Here is a 19,450-nt window from a genome sequence, read left to right as displayed (position 1 = left end):
ATAAATCTAAAAAATTAATAGTAACAATACAGTTTAAACTAGTAAAAAGTATGGCCCCAAATCAAAGCCTAACCCTACTGCTCTCTCTATAGCTTTATTGTGTATGTGATTTTGCATATAACAGAGTCTGCTGCAGTTTCATCCTTTTCTCCTTTGAGAGGGAAAGTTAATTTGGTTGGGGATGTAATCTTATTAATGGGTAGAGACCAAGGTGGTTTCTTCAAAAATAGGGAGAAGGTAGAGCAGAAGTGAAGGTCTCTGATTGCAGGTGACACATTTCGTCCTTTCTGTGGCCCTGAGTTCTGCATTGGAAGCCACACTGATCGGTCCCAACGTTGGGTTTATGCTACATTTCCTGCCTAGTCTTCTACTTAGATGACCCAAGAATTAAGTCACCTGCTTTCAGTCACTCGGAAACCAAAATTCCCAATCAGTAAACTTGACCTCTGCCTGACTGGGGATTGAGGATCTTACTACATGGTCTTGCTGTTATTTTGTTTTTGTTTCCCATCAGCCAGGACAGATCCAACCATGGCTGCACACCTTCTAGAGCAGGGCTTAGCAATCCCAGAGTCCTTTTGGTTGATGGAATGTGTGTGTGTGTGAGGGGATACTTCTGAACAAGGTTATTCTGAAGGCTGGGTTTCCCACTTCTTCCCTCCTCACAACCCACTAATATTCTGTTCTCCTAAATGACCAAATTCAATACTCTACTAGGGAACGTACGTTATGGCTTTTGTACTCTTTTAGTAGGAACAGTCATCATTCATTCTTCTTTTTCCTTTGTTTTAATGAGCCTGTAAAGTGCAGTGGTGGTAGTAAAGAAATGGGTCAACACAGGAAATATCCAAACTTTCAAATGGTGAAGTCACTTATGCAAAAGGTGCCACTACTGGGAAGAAAGGACCATTTAATGGGACTGGGACTTCTTTTCCAATAAAATGATAAAGAACCAGACAGTGTGCAGCCCAACTGAAGGACAAAAGTCTCAGGTTCTTCCAGTGTGACAAAGGAACAATAGACTCTGTTCTGACAGCATTTATAGAGTATCTTCTGAAGTTTAAAATGAGAAAAAGAAAATGGACTTTGTGCAGCTCAGAAAGATGTGTTTCAAAGAACAGAGCAGACATACCGATAATATCATATACAATTTTGATACTTCTGACCAAAAGAGGTGACAGTTTCCTCTTTTTCTTTTAGTACTTTTTTTTCCTTTTTGTACCTTCCCTCCCTCTCTTTCTTTTTTCTTGTGGATAAAGTTCAAAGACACATGTTAACATTACACCAAACTGAAAACGAATACAAGTACTCCATATCTTTGTAAATGAGCAGAATCCATACAGGTAGTTATCTACATTTACAGACTTAAAATTCCTAGTTTTCAATAGCTGTGGCATGCTGTATCTTCTTACAGGCAGAAAACTCATTTTCTTGCATCCTGAGGAGTCAACTGCTGCTGATACAGGGGAGGGAATGTTCTGTATAACACTTGTTTTTTTCAGCATATTTTATTCCTAAGATGAGACAGGATCAAGGATTCTTCTAAACATTTCTCAACCATCAACCAGAAATTCCTCAGTGCTGACAAACTTCTCAAAACAATACTCCCCAAAGCATCAGTGGAGACTGGGTGGTGGGGGAAGATATTAAGGCAAATTCATCTTCTAGTTAACTCTGTCAAGTTTCCTCAGTCAGGCCTCCAGCAGAGGTCAGTGCTGATGATCTAGCCCAACTGTTGGCTCAACAGCTGCTTCATGTGAGCCAGAGAGGGGGAATCAGGATGGGAACACTGCAGTAAGTAAAGTATTAAAGAGCAGATGCTTTCTTTGAAGATATTCATTAGTAGCAAAAAGTGTTTCCATCCAGGGATCAACTCCTATGAATCGGCATAAAAAGTCATTTGGGTAATAACTGGACTTTCTGTTTAAATTCAGAAATGTAAGGAGAGTTAACATCTGGATGAATAGCTACTATGAAACTTGAGCTGTAAGAATAACAAAAAATTAGGGAAGTAAATCAGTATATGTAGTGGGTTGAATGGTCTTTCTCTGGTAGCTCAGCTAGTAAAAAATATGCCAGCAATTCAGGAGACCCCTGTTCAATTCCTGGGTCAGGAAGCTCCCCTGGAGAAGGGATAGGCTACCCACTCTAGTATTCTTGCCTGGAGAAACCCTGTGGGCAGAGAAGCCAGGCAGGCTACAGTCCATGGGATCTCAAAGAGCCGGACACCACTGAGCAACGAAACACACAGCACAGTGGGTTGAGTTTTCTCTCCCCCAAAATTTACTGTCCAGCAAAACTTCAGAATATGACTTTATTTGGAAATAGGGTCTCACAGATGTAATTAAGGTTAAGGACTAAGATGAGATCACAGTGGATTAAGGTGGACTTTAAATGCACCTTAAAAGATGTCCTCTTAAGACAGAACAGGGTATGGGGAGGGAGGTGGGAGGGGGGTTCATGTTTGGGAACGCATGTAAGAATTAAAGATTTTAAAATTTAAAAAATAAATAAATAAATAAATATAACAAAACCAAATGTTTAAAAAAAAAAAAAAAAAAAAAGACAGAACAGGGGATCGTGTAAAGATGCTGGGAGGACTAGAGTTACGTAGCCAAGCTAAGGAATGCCAGGAGCCAACAAGCTAGCACAGACTACAAAAGATGCTCCCTTAGAGCTTCGGGCGAGGGTATGGCCCCTGCCAGTACCTAGATTTCTTTTTATTTTTAAGGCATCTAATATATAGTGATTTTTTTAATGGCAGCCTAGGAAACTGACACAGTACACATTAAGCAATATTGAATGTCAAGGATTGCTTCTTTTTTGAGGCTTTATTTTGGGGAAGGACAATTCTTCTAGAGATTTATTGTACTTTCGAGTTATAAAGTGGCATTTTGAGAATAAAGAGCCAGGTCATCTAACTGTCAAAGACAGCAGTATGGAAAATTAACACTTTGTTTCCTAAATTTATCTGAGGAAAGTAGCTACAGGTTCTGATGGAGAATGCAGAGCTACCATTTTATGGCAATTCCTACAAACTGCTGAGACTTGTTCCTTAGTTGAGAAGGAGAGGCTGTGCCAGTGGTTATCAGCCTTCAGTGGCCTAAGTCACCTGGGAAACTAGCTGAATATGAGAAGTCCTGGACCTCATTCCCAAGATGCTCATTTAATATGTATGGGTGAAATCAAGGAATCCATGTTTTAATAGGCACTGCAGGAGATTCTGATCTGATGTAGAGGGTTGGAGGGCCACACTTTGGAAAACATAAGGATGACTCTAAGCAGAGGAGTAAATGTAAATGCTAAAACTGTAACATTTCTATAGTGAAACATAGGAGAAAATCTTTGTGACCCTGATCAGGCAATAATTTCTTAGGTCACAGAGAGCAAAAATAAGAAAGGAAACAGTGGAGAAATTGTACTTCATCAAAATTAAACACCTTGACTCTCCATAAAACAATTTTAAGAAAATGAAAAGGCAAGCTACAGATTGGGAGAAAATAACTGCAACCCATATACATGATAAAGGACTTGAATCTAATATATTGGGCTGGCCAAAAAGTTGATTTCATTAGTGAATAAGATTGTTCAATAAAATTCTTGATGAAAATGAAAAAAAAAATTAGTTACAACCTCACAAACATTTTGGCCAGCCCAATATTAAAAACTCTTAAAACTCAGTAATAAAAAGACGGCCCGGTTTTCAAGAATACGTAAAAGAATGGAACTGGCATCACCAAAGAACGTATATGAAAGGCGAGTAAATCCAGGAAAAGACGCTTAACGTCTTTGTTATTAGGGGAATACAAACTGAAAGGACAGTAAGTTACCACTGCATACCTAACAGAATGGCTAGAACTGAAAAAGCTGACAATAACAAGTCTTGATGATGATGCCTAACAATTCTCCAGCACTGATGATGGGAATCTAACTTAGTACAGCCACTCTGGAAAAGACAGTTTGGCAATGGCCCAGCAATCACACTTTTAGGTATTTACCCTGGAAAACATCTATGTCAATCCCTGTATGGAAATGGTCATGGCCATGTTATACATAATATTCTTAAACAGTAAGCAACCCAAATAGCTACCAGTACATGAACAGGAAAACTGTGTCATATTCCACACAGCAGAAAACCACTCAGCCATAAAAAGGGATAAACTGATACTGTAAAACAATATGGATGAAATTTAAAAAGCATTACGCTAAGTGAAAGAAGCGAGGTAAAGTCAACTACATACTGCTTAATTCCATTTATATAAAAATCTACAAAAGGCAAAGTTACAGTGACAGAAAGCAGATCAGCAGTTAGTAGAGGCTGTGGGTTCAAGGAAGAGGTTTCATGGCAAATGGGGGTCCTAAGAGAACTTTTAGGTATAATGAAATACTCTGTATTTTGACTATAGCAGTAGTTATATGACTACATTTCTCAAAATGCATCTAACTGTACATTTAAAATGTACTTGCACTTTAAAGCAAGTAAATTGTTCCTCTAAAAGTTGTTATTTTTGAAAGCTTCTCAAATATGTACTCTAATATTTAAGAGACACAATATAACAAATTTGTAGTATCTGGTATAATACAAATATAGCATTATTTACACTGGTTGGATTCTCATCAAACTAAAATGTTAGAAAACAGAATATAAAGTTTGAAACAAGTCCAAAATTTATTCACATGCACTAATTTTTAATGACTTTTTTTGGTTTTTGCATTTTATTGGAAACAGAACATTTTCCTATTTACTCAAATAAACACTGACATATCCATAAGTTTTGCATTATTGTTTTGCACAAGTTTTTCCTTTCTTGGCTAATATAATTCCCAAATTAAAAAATTATGCTAAGTGCAACATGACATTTTAAAACTTCTACCACCCTAATTTCTTTCAGGGTCACAAATAATGCCCAAATGTTTTCTTGCTTAACCATCTAGAAAGGAAAAGGATTGAATCAACATACTTTTGAAGCAGTTGCAAATGATTCAATTAGGACTGACAAAGAATAAAGATAACAACAAAGTGGGAGACAATGTGTCTTGTGATCAATATTTTAGAAGCAGAGCTCTCTAATTAGATAACCACAGTGGTAGCAGGGCAGGGCTTCAGGATTATCAAACAAAGCTTGTGTGCGCACATGTACACACACACACACACCCCACTGCACCCTTCAATACTGAGACAGTGTATCATCTATTCTAATAGTTCATATTTTGGAGGATATGTTTCTGCTTTTAACCAACATTATGACATAGAACTGGTTTAACATACCCATTGTAACCTCCCTCTCCCCACAGCCACCCCCATGGCTCTCCGCCAAATACTTGCTCTACCACCATCCAAAACAGAGCACCAATCTCCTCACATACCACAGCAACTCAACAGCAGCACTCTCTCAGTGCCACAGAATATGTGACCTTGGCATCAAGATTACTTTGCTTAGCTCTGAATTATTCACACACAGTGGACACAGTGGACACTGACACACGATGGCCACTGACAAGGCCAGGTCAGGCTGATGGGGAGGTGGTCACTCTGTGTCCAGAGGCTCCTGCCCTGGGATCTAGTGCCCTCCCCGCCTTTACTCAATGGGAAAGGGTCTCATTACAGCACTTTACACAGGCTGACCTATTGACTGATTATATGATATGAATAGATTGCTTAACCATTCAACCAGTCTTGAGACATAAAACCAGGAAGAAATCTGATTTAGTCCTCCCGATGTATGACTTACCTTTTCCTTTTCCTCCATAGCTTCGTAAAGCAAATAAGTGAAATGGAATTTGTGGGCTCAGTTCCTAAGATTTTATACCTCCTTCCACTTCACTCGTTTACATAACCCTCTGCCTGCAGGAGGTTTTTTGTCTGCTCCCTCCTCCTTGCCCAGACACTCACTTGAGCCTGTTGGATGGGTACCTGCTTTGACAGAGTATTTTTGTTTGTTTACTGGGATTGGAGGCTAGTGGGGGTCCTTGGTAAATTCATGATGATTAGCTGAGAGTTGGCCCTCAGCACTGCTCGGTAACCCCACAGGTTTCTGTGGTCTGTTCTGTGTCCCAGCCACCCGGATTTGAGTATTTCATGCCTCTGTTTTTCTTTCAAACCTCCACTACGCTTCGTTATCCCTCAGTCTCATCCGTTTCTCTAAGAAAATGACTCCTGAGAAACTTCTACAAGCTCTTACCATCGCATCTACCCACTTACTTGCAGGTAAGTCCATACATATACTTTGCTTTCTCTTCTTTATACAGATGACCTGCCGACACTCCTACTTAGGGCCTGTCCCTCCACCTGTGTGCTCTATCATCTTGTCTGATCTAGTGATTCTGATGACATTTCTCCAGCGATAATAATCACTCCTGTCTTGCAGATCAACATGCATGTAATTCTTCCTATCACCCCCTATTAACACATGTCCTCTGGCTACCGTTCACTTCTGTCCTCACCCATGCAGCTAAACGTCTTGAGTTGTCTACACTCATCATCTTCAGTCTTCTCATCTTTCTCTTGAACCCGTGCCCATTAAGCTTTGCCAAAACGGCTCTCCAGAGTCATCAGTGACCTTCAATAAAACCAACTCCAGTGATTCCCTCCCTCCTTGAAAAACTATTTCACCTTGTTCCCTGCCCTTATGATTCTCTCGCTGCTTTTCCAGACTCACTGACCAGTGCCAAGTCTTATTTTAGTTTATCGGCACTCATTCCCTAGGTGATCTCTTTCAGTCTTAAAGCTTATGTGCTGATGCCCCCCAAATCTGTACCTCCAGCCTGCCTCTCTCCCTTCAGACTCATGTATCTGACTACTAACTTCACATCTCTCTTTGGATGCCTAATTAGAATGTCAAGTTTAACACAGTCTTGCTTCCCACCATTTCTGCCTCCAGGAGGAAGAACCGTGAGTCATCCTTGCTTCCTCTCTCTCATACTCCACATGCATTCCATCATAAGGTCCTACTGGCTCCACCTAAAACAGATCCAGAGTCCAGCCAATTCTGGCCACCTCCCCAAACTTTCTCTCAAGCTACCACCTCCCACCCGATTACTGCAAACACCTAATTGGTTTCTCTGTTTGACCACCTTCCCTCCTACAGATTCTTTGCAGCACAGCAACCAGAGTCATCCTTTCAGAATGTTAATCATTATAACCCACCTTGGTTTCCTCAGCCCGTTTCACTCAGAGAGAACGCCCAGAGCCTACACTTGCCCAACAGCCCGTTACCCTTCAGCACTCATTTTATTCTGCTGCCCACCAGACTCACTGCTCCGGCCACACTGAGTTCTGTGCTCTCCTTTGAACACACCAGTCACAGTCCCATTCCAGGACCTGAGCTGTTCCTCTACCTGAGATGTTCTTCCCCCAAATTCACCTTTTCAGGGGGCCCCAAGGACCCTACTTAAGATGGCAGGCTTTCCTCTTCCCGGATTTATTTTTCCTCTGTAGGCTTACTATTGACAAACTATATAATTTTTTACTTGTTTATTGCCTGTTTTTCTGCTGCTAAAATGAAAGCACCAGAGAGGAGTAGTATTTTTGTTGCTTTTACTCACTGGCTTATCCCCAGTGCTTCTTCAATATGCTCAGTAAAATAGCTACTTAGTGAATATGCTGAGTGAGCAGAAGAGGGAAACTGAGCAAAGCTTCCCTCTCTGGAGCACTTCTGGCAGGAAGAGCACCCAGGAATAGAGCCTTTGCTAACAGCCTGCAGGAGGAAGGGGCACGGCGCGGGGAGGGAGGAGGTGGTGGCTGGGGCTTGCTGCTGGACAGTAACTATGATGAATGATCCTCCAGACCAGAGGAGAGAAGGCAGACAGAGATTTATGCTTCTGTGCTGTGAGCATCAGACACTCCTTGCTAAGTCCCAGACACACTGTGCTTCGGCTATTCTCCATCTCCATTTGTGCAAACACTGCTATATATATTTTTGAAAGCACCGGTATTCTTCACAGGTTATCGGGCAACTTGAGATAATAATAGATTTCAGGTGATATACTGGGCATCAAGATCATGTGCGTGGGGCAGTAACAGTAGTTCGAGGATGCAGACCTAGGAACATGAGGACATCTCCAGGCCGCCAAAAGGCCAGGAAGCTTTTGCACAGGCGCCTCTTCCAGGTGTAGAGAGCTGAGTGAGGCTGACATTCCCCCTCTCACTCCCTTCAAATCCCCAGATGAATGTTTTCTAGCTTATGGCATATTTGACAACATTAAATACATAACACTATTTTTAAAGTAAAATTCTTTCCTGAAATTCTGGAATGGAATACTGAGAGCTTTCTGTATCATTACTCTCCAACAACAAAAAGTACATCCTTAAGCCTCACTGGCATGTTGCCCCTTCATTAATTGACGTATTACAGCAGAGGCATTTGTTTCCTAATCAATTCCAAAAATATGTCTTTAAAGAGAATCACCAATCTCCTCAAAGCCTTGTAATTTCTCTACCGTGCTACTTTTTTCTTGCTATCCATGAGACACACAGGGTTCTCACTAGCTTGAAAAAAATTCTCGCAGAGCTGGCATTTCCATTACTCTGAAACCAGTAATTGCTGCCTTACATGACATGCCATGTCTACTCTGACCGCTGTCCAAAGGGGTCTCTTCTGCAAATGACCACAGTATTCCATGCTGTTATTTCACGTGGCCTGCTAATGGGTTCATCAACCACCTCCCCTGCTGACCAGATAAGCCGCTTAGAGCCTCCTCAATCCACCCCAGACCTGTGAGGAATCTCAGCCTGACCTGGTCTGAGATTCCTCTGCTGCTAGTTCGGACTCCAAAGCACCTTCTATTTAGCTTTCGCCCTACTGACTCAGGTCCCTACCAAATCAGCTTCCACACGAGAAGTAGTTCACATGCGGGCAGAAGAGGCAGTCAGCCACCCTCAGGCAGGTGGAAGCAGGGGCCTGGCAGCAGAGGGCAGCTCGGGACGCTGGACTGCCTTTCCTTCCTGCCCCATGGCCCGCCTGCCCTCTGCCGAGGGCTCCGCTGAGACCATGCGTGGGCACAAACACATTCACCTCTCCCCTCCCCGGAGTTTCCTGAAACTAGAGCTAAATTGTGATCAGAAGACATCATTTAGTTGGCTTCATAATAGGCTTCATGGGTATCACACACACACAAAAACGTATTTTCAGGTTTTTTTTTTTTTTTGGCTGCAGCATATTAGAATATGTTTTGGCTTCATACAGTTAATTGATGTAGCTTTAATCAATTCACATGCAGAAAGCAATGTAAACTTTCTCCTGCACACATAGTGGGGAAGAGGAAGGGCTAAAAGAACCAAAAAATGAAAAACTGGACAAAAGGGTTAGGAAAAGTTATAAGAGCAAGTGGTGGGGCCAGACTTGGATAAAGTAGGAGGAATGTTGGGGAATGATGATGAAGGAAGAAGAAAAAGACACCAATTAAATTCAATATCTATTAAAGATCCATCAATGAAAAACAGGGAAAACAGAAGGAAGGTAAAGGGTGAGGAAGCAATAATGGTCAAATTCAAGGAGTTAAACAAACAGTTACACTCATGTCCACGGAGGCCCCCATTTCAGAATATCCATCTATAAAGCTTGTTTCTATTAAAACTGAACTTCTGGTAAAACTGAAAAGGCATACTTAAATGTGGTGAACCAACTAATTGGGATGAAAACTGACTCCCAAACCAAAGGAACATAAGAATATGTAACTTTAAGGTCAGTATTTTAATATAAAACAGAATGAGTCTTCTGTTTTCAATGATGGGCTATTTCGGTACATGTCACACTCCTGAATTTAACAGTGACATCACACCTAGGTGTACAGAACGAGTCAAACAGCAAGGTCTTAAAAACCTGAGAGATCTGTGACTGTAAAGATGATCTTAATATTCCTAATACTCCGGTGTTAAAAACAATTTCCACCAGACCTTGATATACAAGTGGATAAATCATATTAAATTAAATCAGCCTGTACTTAATCAGAAAGAGATTTAATGAAAAGCCTTGGCATAGATGAATCCTCTTAATTATTACAGGCTAATATTTGTCCACAGAGAAGAATGTTTTTCAGGATTAGTCAGAGACCACGGGAAACCAGAGATACCAATTCAATAATGGAAGGCCTAATTAAATGATAATGAATCCTAATTATAATATATTGCTTTCCCCTGCACATGATTTATTTACCACAACTGCTTTTCACTTGGTTCCCTGAAGAAAACTAAGTAAAATGCAATTACTAAAAATAAAAAGGGAGCGAAAAATAGGTAAATTAAAACTTTGTTTTTTAAGTATGAAGAAATTCCGATGTAACAAAAAGTTTAATGATGTGAGGGTTGGGGGAAGTCCTGCTGCGTTAGACAGAGCTGTGTTCAGTTACTACATCTAGAAACTGGATGTCTGTCCAACGTTCTTTAATGATCAGGGATCTGATACCTGATGATCTGAGGTGGAGCTGAAAATGTGATAATAACAGAAATAAAGTGTACAATAAATGTAAGGCACTTGAACCATCGTGAAACCATTCCTCCCTACCCAATTCTGGTCCATGGAAAAACAGTCTTCCATGAAACCGGTCCCTGGTGACAAAAAGGCTGGAGACCACTGCTTTAAGTTAGTCGTTGCCCTTATGTGCTTACAATTCAGTTAAGACGACATACATCCATCAAATCAAAGGCACTGATGTAAAGTCTCGTGCATGAGTGCGAACCTGTTTCAGTTGTGTTTGGCTCTTTGCTGTCCTATGGACTGTAGCCCCATACCCGGCTCCTCTGTCCATGGGATTCTCTAGGCAAGAATACTGGAGTGGGTTGCTGTCCCCTGCTCCAGAGGACCTTCCTGACCCAGGGATTGAACCCACGTTTCCTGCACTGGCAGACAGGTTCTTTACCACTAGCACCACCTGGGAATCCCCAGAAAGTCTAGTAAATCATGGCTACAATGACAATTGCAGATCCCGTGCTAGCTACAGCTACTATGGTAGACTCAAAGTCATGGAAATACAAGATATAATCATGTGAAAAGGAATAACAAGGGAAATCAAAGTTAACACAAAATTTTAAAAGAACTAAGTGCAATGGAAAATAAATACTATGGGTGAGTTCAGAGAAGGACAAGATCGCGGGGCTGAAAGGCCTAAACAGTTTTAAAAACAAGAAGGATATTCCGGTTTAACACATGCAAGAACTAGTTCCTTGAGATTTAGAAGAAACAGCATTTTCAATATGGAAAATACAGTCTAAAAGAATTAAGTAGTTATAAAAAACAAAATCAGATGTCTCAAAAAAAAAAACTAATAGAATAGAGAATAGAGTTCAAAGCCATTCTCATGGATACATGGGAATTTAATGTACAACAAAGATAACATCACAGATCAACAGGGGAATGACAGTTGTGTAATATATAGTCTTGGAGAAAAATAAAACTGCATCTTCTCACCAACAACATATTTAAAGGAGGACTTGAGAAGATAAAAATTTAAATGTAAGATGCAGTTATACACTTAACAGAAGACTATTTTTCTAATCAAGTAGCAAGAAAGGTTTTATTACAATATTTTTAAAAGCATAAATCTTAATCATTTTGATTATATTGAACATTTCTGTTCAGTCTATATGTCACAGAATAAAATATTTGCAACATCTAAAATGAACAAGGGATTAAAATCTATAACGCAAAAAGAACCAGTACAAATCAGTGTCACTAAAGTAATCTCAAGAGAAAAATAGAAGATATAGGAAAAAAAATGCAGAAACCTAACTGGCAGATGAAAATCCTTTGAAATCAGACAACAGCAAACAAATACCAATAAGGAACTTCTTTATACAAAGTAGAATGCTGGATAATGCCAAATGCTGGTAGCAGTGAGAGGGTGACGCACTGCCAGAGGGAATTAAGAGGGGAGTAATCATTTTGGAGAGCAACTGGGAGCTAGTCAAATTGGGACTACCCAATTAATCCTCCTGACTCGGCAATTCTACTTTCTGTTGTTGTTAAATATTTGCTTTATTGCTGTGGTCTGGAACCAGACCTGCAGCATCTCCAAGGCAGGCCTGTAGTGTTTCAGCAGTTCTCGCTTAGGCCTTGCTGTGACAGTGCTGCACTCAATAGGCCAGCAAATTGGGAAAACTCAGCAGCGGCCACAGGACTGGAAAAGGTCAGTTTTCATTCCAATCCCAAAGAAAGGCAATGCCAAAGAATTCTCAAACTACGGCACAATTGCACTCATCTGACATGCTAGCAAAGTAATGCTCACAATTCTCCAAGCCAGGCTTCAACAGTTCGTGAGGCGTGAACTTCCAGATGTTCAAGCTGGATTTAGAAAAGCCAGAGGAGCCAGAGATCAAATTGCCAACATCCGTTGGATCATCAAAAAAGCAAGACAGTTCCAGAAAAACATCCACTTCTGCTTTACTGGCTACGCCAAAGCCTTTGACTATGTGGAACACAACAAACTCGAAAATACTTCAAGAGATGGGAATACCAGATCATCTGACCTGCCTCCTGAGAAACCTATATGCAGGTCAAGAAGCAACAGTTAGAACTGGACATCGAACAACAGACTGGTTCCAAATAGGAAAAGGAGTACGTCAAGGCTGTATACTGTCACCCTGCTTATTTAACTTACATGCAGCGTACATCATGAGAAACGCCGGGGCTGGATGAAGCACAAGCTGGAATCAAAAAGATTGGCGGGAGAAATATCAATAACCTCAGATATGGAGATGACATCACCTTATGGCAGAAAGCAAAGAAGAACTAAAGAGCCTCTTGATGAAAGTGAAGCGTGAAAAAGTTGGCTTAAAAGCTCAAGATTAAGAAAATTAAGATCATGGCATCTGGTCCCATTGCTTCATGGCAACTAGATGGGGAAACAGTGAGAGTTTATTTTTTTGGACTCCAAAATCACTGCAGATGGTGACTGCTGCCTGTAAGGCTGGACCCCGGGGCCATTGACGGGCTGCCCCTCCTCTGCCTCCCGCCGGCGGGGGAAGTCCCTAACGGAAGGCGCCTCCCAGATCAGGGACCAATGACAGCACACTTCACCAGCTAAAGCTGCCCCACCCCAGCCACGTAGAAGGACCTGCCAGCCCGCGACGCCTAGGCCTGGCGACCTATCTGAACCCCCTGTCCATCTAGCCTGACCATCCCTCGCAACGAACATATAAAAACCACCCCCAACATGGTCTGGGCGTGGACTTCCTCCACCTGCCTCGTTCGGGTCTGGGGAACCCCACCCAGGAGCGCTTCGCCATTAAAAAAAGCCTGTTAGATACTCTTTTGGTGTCCTGGTCTTTTACTTAACACAGCCATGAGATGTGAGAGTTGGACTATAAACAAAGCTGAGAGCCAAATAATGGATGCTTTTGAACTGTGGTGGAGAGGACTCTTGAGAGTCCCTTGGACTGCAAGGAGATCCAACCAGTTCATCCTAAAGGAAATCAGTCCCGAATATTCACTGGAAGGACTGATGCTGAAGCTGAAAGTCTAATACTTCAGCCACCTGATGTGAAGAACTGTCTCACTGGAAAAGACCCTGATGCTGGGAAAGACTGAGGGCAGGAGGAGAAGGGGACAACAGAGGATGAGATGGTTGGATGGCATCACCAGCTCTACGGACGTGAGTTTGAGCAAGCTCTGGGAGTTGGTGATGGACAGGGAAGCCTGGGGTGCTGCAGTCCATGGGGTCACAAAGAGCCGGACACGACAAAGCGACTGAACTGAACTGAACTCTTAGATATATATCCTAGAGAAAATTTCACATGTGTACAGAAGATACCATAAAATATTAACTGCAGTGCTTTTGTGCTGGGGAGAATTAGAAGCTATCCTGTATGTCTGTCTTTGGGGCCCTCAATAACTTGAGATGGGGAAGGGAGGGCATCTCTTCTGACATGCAGAAGACAGTAGTCAGAAGCCAAAGATTAGAGACACATGGAAAACAGTATGATGACAAGCTGAAACTATAATGGAGTGATCATAGTTGAGGCATGCAAAAAAATGGAATTGGGCAGCCATTAAGGATCTGGTCTCAGACATGTCTCTGCACTACTGAGAACCTGAACTTTCTTTGAACTGTACGAGACCCATCAGCACATTCAGAATGACACCTGCACCACTATGGTCTCAAGGTCTCTCCCTGTTACTATGCAACCATTTCGGACCCCAACCAATCCTTATTTAAGGAGCACTCTCAACTTACTTCTTGCCAGCTCCAATTATAATTATTGACAAACAGCTCATGTAACCCTAACCTCGTGGTTTTTGCCTTTATAAACCTTCCCAATTTCGTGGTCTAGTGGAACACAATTTAAGCCCTTCTTGAATCTGTAGCTCCTGGGTGCTGTCCTAATAAACCCCACATAAACACCTTATTTCAATCAAGTCTCCTAAAATTTTGGTTAACAAGCACAAATGTATTGATATTTCAAAAGCAAAAGGCCAAGTGAAAATGCAAGAAATAGATATCTAGGTGTCTGATTTGTGTGAACTTAAAAATACAGGAATACGAAACAAAAAATTTTACAGGAACAATAGAAGCAAAAAGATACATGTTAAATAAATAACATGTTTAGAAGGGAAGATTTAGCAAAATTTTTGAAGCAAGATTTAAAGCTCAATCCCCACTGCCATGGAACACTATAATTTTAATACACATCATGGGATGGGGGAGGTTTGTCTTGGCCAGTAGAACCTATTCTAAACTGGAGTACTACAAATTCTGAGGATGAGATTATTTAGATATCTGGTTTTAATGTGCAACATTTTAGTTTTGGGTTGTGAGTCAAATGAAACCTTTCAAAATATTTTTAAATTTAGAAACAGCTTTGCTGTGACTGCTCAGCTCAGTCCCCTTTAATTCTCACATGTGAATCTAAGACAGATCTTTACTTGAACTATCTTCATCTGATTTATATGAGGATCTATTCTTTTTATTTTAAATTTTACTTTAAAATGATTTCAGGTTTATAAAATGTTGCAAAGTAAGTACTAAAATGACTCAGAGTGAACTTCACCCACCATCCCCAAAGATTAACATATTATACAACTATAATACAATTAAATAAAACCAAGAGATTAACATTGACACTTTACTATATTAGCTAATAGTAGATTTTACTATTGATCAAATTTTACCCAAACTTTGCTGATTTGTTCCACTATTGTCCTTTTTTCTGATTCAGGATCCAATCCAGGAACCAATGTTGACAATTATTTTCTCTCAATTTCGTTTGTCTGATGTTTCCTTATGATTAAATCCAAGTTATGCATTTTGGCATGAAAACTTTAGAAGTGATGCTGCACCCTTCTCAGTGAAGCATATCACCATCCACTATCTTTCTCTTTAAATACAGCAGTGTGTACATTTTGATCCCAAACTCCCTAACTATCCCTTCTCCCCATTCTTTCATTCTGTCTCTTTTTTTGTAAATAAGCTTATTTGTATAACTTCTTTTTAGATTATGCATATAAGAGATGTCATACAATATTTCCCCTTCTGTCTGACTTGCTTCACTCAGTGCGACAATCTCTAGGTCCATCCATGTTGCTGCAAATGGCATTACTGCACTCTTTTAAGGGCTGAGTAATATTCCATTGTATATATGCACCACATCTGCTTTATCCATTCCTCTGTCAACTGACATCGAGGCTGCATCCATGTCTTGGCTATTGTAAACAGTGCTGCAGTGACTGTATGGGTGCATGTATCGTTTCAGATCATGTTTTTCTCTGGGTACATGCTCAGGAGTGGGATTGCAGGGTCATATGGCAGCTCTGTTTTTAGTTTTTCAAGGAACCTCCATACTGTTCTCCATAATGGCTGTACCAATTTACATTCCCACCAACAGTGTAGGAGGGTTCCCTTCTCTCCAAATCCTCTCCAGTACTTACTGTTTGTGGAGTTTTTTGATGACAGCCATTTTGACTTTTAATACACACTGATGCAACATGGATGGGCAACATTCACTTTCAATGTACACATTGCTGTGGTTTATGAAAATGATGGTAACATTCAAAGGTTATGTTTTTTCCCAGTTATCTGAACTCTGGGATCCAATGATAATATATATATATACTATCACTTCTCTAAACTCTATAGCTCTTTCTGTGAACTTCTCTTACAGCACTTAACATTTTTCTAGTTTACACCAGGAGTTTTTGTCACTTATATTTCTTGGATTAGATTATACATTCAAGGGCAGGCTGCATGTCTTTCTCTTCATATTCTCTACATTGCTTTGGACATACTACTTATACAAAACCTGTTAGAGAAATGATTCCTCTGTATTATGAAGACGAAGAAAAAAGAAACACACTAAACCAAACAGTATGCTATGTACTTCCTCACACTATTTTTATTCGATATTCAAAATAACCCTATGAAGTGGGTACTGAATCCCAGGTTAAGTAATTTATGCAAGGTTACAAAGCCAGTAAGGGACAAGGTGATGATTTTAACCTAGGGCAATCTGATTCTAAAGCCCTGGGGATAGGATCAAGAATTCAATATAGGGAGACAGTTCAGGATTTCTCATTTTCAGTTTGGTAAACTGAAGATCAGAGAGATTAAGCAATTTTTCAAAGAGGCTTAGAGTTAGCTGAATTAAAAGAACTAAATTTAGAAGTCTGGTTTCCTGCCTCCCAGCTCTAGTTAGCGCTTTCCATTGCATAAAAGGACTGGACTGCAGGCCCCTAAACTGTAATTTAGTATTGTCAATAGCACAATTTTTAAAAGTTAAGATCTAGAAGAATATAACTGGTCTTCACGTTATCTTTTTAAAAGTCTCTCAAAAAGTTAAGTTTGGCACCAAAACCCTTTTAGACGACTTAATATCTTAATTTTACTTCACTGCAAATATAAGTGAAATTCTTTCTGTTTCTGAAACATTACAAACAAAACACCAATTAATCAACATTTACCCACAGCAGAAGAAACACACTATTTTAATTGAGAACGTGTCCAGTGGAAAAGGCCTGGGCTATGGTATATTTTCTTGCATGTTTTTCTGAAATTGAAAAGTTTTCCATTACTCTTCTAGGTACGATTATGAATACCCAATTCTACCCGAAAGAATCAGCAGCTCACACATGAACTTTTAAATGGTCTTTAATTGACCTGTAATAAGTGAGAAATGGTATCACCCTTCTAGGGCAAACTAGGTTATTTTTTATTCCAGTGAATGAACACTGTTTTAGAGTAAATTTGCTATTTAATATGAATACACCTCATTTTAGTAAAGTATCTATTATATCCAGCCTGACAGAAAACTAAACATTACTAAGTAAGCAGAATGACCATATAAATGAATATTCTCCCGTGGTTCATTCATCTCTGTCTACAGTTTTATCTCTATGGTGCTGCTACTATCCATCATTCTCATGAAAACCCATCAATGACTCTTGGGGCAATATTTCCCTTTCTCTCTAAAGAAACAAACACTCTGTTATACCTGGCTCAGCTGGAGTTATAGCATTACTTTGAGTCTGACATGACTCTCTGTAAGTCTCCACCTTTCTTAACCATAGGCAACAAAACTATTGCCTACATGGAGAAAGTTAGGAAAGGCAAATTGATAGTAACATACATTCAATAAGACTCACTCAGAGACAGCAGCTTGCACAGTTAAAATGAAAGCTGAATTTACATTTTGGTGCATCTTTCCGTCTAGGAAAAAAGCTCAGTCATTCTAAGACTGACTGACTTCTGTTTTTCTCATTTTCTCATATTCTCCTCGATGCAGCTTCTTTTGAGATCACTTGTGTGTGTATGTGTGAATGTTATCCTGCCCCAAGTTCCAAGGTCAAAGTTGGTTTCAAAGTCAAACTAAGCTGTCCTTGCTTGTGGGAGACATGGAGAAGGGGGCTTAGAGTGCCCCCATCATTCTTGATCCTACTCGTGTCTAGAATGGTTTAAAGTAGTCATAGGATCAGATCTAGAGCCCTCTGAATACCTACATAAGCATTAATACTTAGACGTCCCAAAACTGACCTTAGAAATTCATCAACTCATATGGAAACAGAATGCTTTGAATCTTATAGTTTTTGTAATTGTTTTGTTTGTAACTCACCAACTCAGTCAGAAATTATACTAGATTGTACAGGTTCCCCAAGAGTAATGTCTGAGTATTGCAGTGTCCTTGTATGTCATATAGCACTTACAGTTTGATGCAGTCTCACTAAGGACATTGAATAGATATCTGCTGTGAGTTATAACTATTGTAACTGGCTTAATAAAAATGCCTTAGCCTTGCTAACAATCATTTCCGTTAAAGTACCAATAAGAGACACTTCAAGATAAAATGATTATTTAATCCTTTAATCAATGATTAAAACAGTGACTTACGTGGCTAAACTCATGACTCATATACCCAGTTGCCTGGGATAATTAATGATAATGGTATCACACTGGCCAGAAAATTGGGTGCTTGCTTTTGTTATTGGATCTGAAACCCAGTTGTCTCTGACCCTTAGTCATGAAGCTGAAAAAAAGCTGCATGAGCTACTCATCCAAGAAACACAGAGTGGAATGCCACTTGCTAAACTATTTTAGAATATCACTAAGGCAGGTCTACATTTATAGCCCATAAGCAACCCAAAGCCCTAGGGTGGTACCTTGAGCTACCTTCCACTCATGAAGCTTGAGAACAGAGCAATTTTAGGACTGACTGGGAAATATGTTCAATAAAAACTTCAGATGATTTGACACTGTTGATAAAATTAAACCCCCATCCTCAATTCCTAAAAAGGAATAACATAAATCTCTGTATGGTGGCCATGGTGGAAACTGAAGGTACACGAATGAGGAAGAACTATGATCTCACTAGGTCATTAACGGGATGGGACTCTCATGTGTACGCCTGGGCGAAGAAGTACCTGACTCTATGCAGTGGGTCTAGCACAAGATAAATTTTGAGCATTCATGAAAAGGAAGAGGTGAACTATTCTTTGATTTTCTACATTAAATCTTTGTGGGCCTCCTCCCAGAATACTTCTAGCTTGATGAGTATATAAAAATGGTGGCACTGATGGACAGAATGGAGAAGTTGAGAAGAAAGTAAGCACTTTGGTATTAGAAATATTATATTTGGGGTGATAGAGACATATCTATAAATAAGATGTCTCTACTTATTGGAGATCCCGGTAGGTCAGACCTCAGGACACAGGTTAGTTTGAAGCATACATTTGAGAATTATTAGCAAACAGATGGCAGTGGTAGTCACAGAATGGAGGCATATTCCAAGGGAGAGACTATACTGAGAAATGAGCCAGTAGCAGAGGACAGAACTCTGGGGAATGGTCTTTCTGTTGGAGATCAGAAAGGAGGAAAGGAAGCCAGCAAAGGACACCTAAAAGGAGAAAATAATCGTGGGGAAAATCGGCAAGATGCAAAGGTCCTGGTACAAGAGTATAAGGAAGAGTCCAAGATACCAACAAGGATCTAGTAGGCCCTAAGCACTGGCACCCGGGCACAGACTGGGAGG

The 19,450-nt window shown here is 40.3% G+C and overlaps 1 protein-coding gene across 5 annotated transcripts in view; it reads right to left on the bottom strand.

Moving 5' to 3' along the window:
• LCLAT1 (lysocardiolipin acyltransferase 1) overlaps nt 1-19,450 on the bottom strand; it is a 192,021-nt gene that overhangs the window by 19,091 nt on the left and 153,480 nt on the right. The window lies entirely within an intron of this gene.

This window comes from Ovis aries, chromosome 3, assembly GCF_016772045.2.
Source record: "Ovis aries strain OAR_USU_Benz2616 breed Rambouillet chromosome 3, ARS-UI_Ramb_v3.0, whole genome shotgun sequence".
NCBI classification, from domain to species: Eukaryota; Metazoa; Chordata; class Mammalia; order Artiodactyla; family Bovidae; genus Ovis; species Ovis aries.
This window is presented reverse-complemented; position numbering and strand designations above follow the sequence as displayed.